General features: G+C 29.9%; 1 long non-coding RNA gene across 1 annotated transcript; it reads right to left on the bottom strand.

Moving 5' to 3' along the window:
- Positions 1–544: 544 nt before the first annotated feature.
- On the bottom strand, positions 545–1170 carry LOC120356484. The gene is made up of 2 exons (XR_005574051.1): positions 840–1170; positions 545–755 (listed from the first exon to the last, which is right to left on the bottom strand). It is a non-coding gene; the product is annotated as an uncharacterized LOC120356484 (long non-coding RNA).
- Between the last annotated feature and the right edge of the window lie 1410 nt (positions 1171–2580).

The following is a 2580-nucleotide window of genomic DNA, read 5'->3' as shown; positions in this document are numbered from 1 at the left end:
CGATTTTTTATTTTTTCCTGTTTTATTATAATGTAAGTTCTGCTGACATTAACATGTGAGGTTTATTGGCTAAAATTACTTCCCACTATTTTACATTAATTTCTTCCAATTTATCGAATTTCAAAGTTTTTCAGCTTCCTCAACAACCTGTCAACTCAAATTTTACTTGAATTTTTATTGCAATCTCTAGGCTTTTAAATTTCTAATAATGTATACAAATAGGTTTGAATGATAAATCATTCTATTCAAAAATTACATATCACTATACTGAGATTTGCTTTGCTTTTACTAGCTTTGCTTTTTCAAACTGGTTGTACTGACATTAGGACAGAAAATTTGTGCATCGCACATTAGCGAAAACTTTTGCATTATAGATAATAGAATAGAATAAATAGAAAGAATGCTTTATTATTCAAGATTACACAATACAATATATATATATATATATATATATATATATATATATATATATATATTATATATGAAAACTCATACAATTTACAGCTTGATTGAACAATCGCTAGCCGGAAAAATTCAATAATAATTTTTTTTTCAGTCAAACACAAATCTTACAAATGCGTAGAACAAATTATTATCTAAAAATCAAATTTTATTAATTCCGAACAAAAGCTCATATATATTTATCAAATAAAATTACCAACACAATGTTCTCCCATGAAAATCATACCTAATGCGATAGTAACAACTCAGATTAAGGAATACAAATAAAAGGAACTTAAACAAATTACAAACATCTTATCTCAAATAAATTAATCATTTCCATCAAATAAGGTATTTTGTCCTGCCTTACCAGTTTGAACCATGAGCCTAAAAATAACCTAGTAACTTACATTGTAATATGCCTGTAATCCCATACCTGAGCTCCGTGACACAGTACAGCCCTTTCGCAAGCTTTAAACCATTTACATTTAGCTGGAAAGTCTACCTTAGCATTATTAAAAATGCCTCTCCATGCCAAGTTCAACCTCAGATTCGCCTCGCCTTCTCAGAGTTATCCTTCACTTGAGCTTCAAAATTCAGTTTTGATGTCAGCACTACTAATACCCAATGAAAATAATATTGTTACTTATACTATTTCATAAAAATAGCTCATTCAGCAATAAATACAAACTTATTTTATTAAATGATTTCTTAATGTTTTGCAGGACAATTTCTGACATTTTACAACATTCTACAGGCACATAGAAGACTGGCTTATGATGGCGAAAGACTTTTGAAGGCGGTTACCTTGATTGGGATCATATCTATTAAACCTTCGAATCCTGCACTCAAGAGTAAATGTGATACCATTCAAATGGAATAAGATTGATTTGAATTGGAATTTGTTATTCCTGTATCATAGTGCATTTTTCTACTAGTTACCCTACGTAGGCCTATTGTACATTATTGTAATAAAGCACTAGCTGTTCCATAGTAGAAGTCTTTGAAATAAAAGGTTTCTTTTTCAAGTTAGTGTCACATTTTATATTTTTTTATCCATTGTATACGGTTTATCCATTTAGTTTTAGAACATTGTATTAACACTACTATTGTTTCAAAAAGAGTCTGAATGTAATTTAGAAGATGATTCTATCGTATGATTCTTCAACGAATCCATCATAACTTACAAAAACTACAGCATTTGTTCTATTTACTTGTCAATAATCGTAGTTGCAGAAGCATTTGTATTTCCAAAACCAAATTTGGTATTTAATTATGAAGTATGAGTAAAGACATATTCGCCTACAAGACAATTATTATTCGTTGAGCATTGTTCTGATGCTTCACTCCAACTGTACTTCTTCCACTACGAACTACTATACTCGCGTACTTACTAATAATAGTAAAGAGAAATAGAATAACATTTATTATCAGGCCTACATCTTTCTATTGTACTACCATAGAGGATAGAACAGAAAATATTGTTATTTCCTACTACGGTACGGTACTCAAGCTAAATTTCAACCAATAAAATACAGTACAACCCACAATCACGTACAAACATAGAAAAATGCGACTCCAATTAGAACGTATATTTTATTCTATATTCGATATATGGCCATACATAAATTTCCGATTTTCATTGGGCCATAGTGACGAATATGTTGGTCTTGATCGAAATTAGCCTTGTTAATTAAAGCTACTGGATGTTACTTTAGTTTACAACCAAAATTAAAGCATTATCAGCTGGATAAATTAATCGTTGAATAAAATATTAAGGAAATATAGAAAGTAAAATAATTAAGAGAAATAAGGAATGCTTTAAGCTCCGTTCACACCAAAGTTAATAACTTAATCCTTACCGGTATAGATTCTATTAGATTGAAACGGAACTTGACAAATCTTGACTTCACTTATAATGTTCATCATGTGTATGATAAGTTATGTTCAATCTAATAGAATCTATAAGGATTAAGTTAATAACTTTGGTGTAAACGCATCTTTAAGTTACTTCTGACACAGTGTTTGATGAGATGTAGAAATATCGATTACCTATCATAATGAAAACACAAAGGTGCTGTAGTCAACATAATGTTGATAGTTGACAATTTTTATGTGTTACCGAGTTGCCGCCTATGC

Source organism: Nilaparvata lugens, unplaced genomic scaffold, assembly GCF_014356525.2.
Source record: "Nilaparvata lugens isolate BPH unplaced genomic scaffold, ASM1435652v1 scaffold6881, whole genome shotgun sequence".
Taxonomy (NCBI): Eukaryota; Metazoa; Arthropoda; class Insecta; order Hemiptera; family Delphacidae; genus Nilaparvata; species Nilaparvata lugens.
Note: the sequence above shows the minus strand (reverse complement) of the source record. Positions and strands in the feature narration are given on the sequence as shown.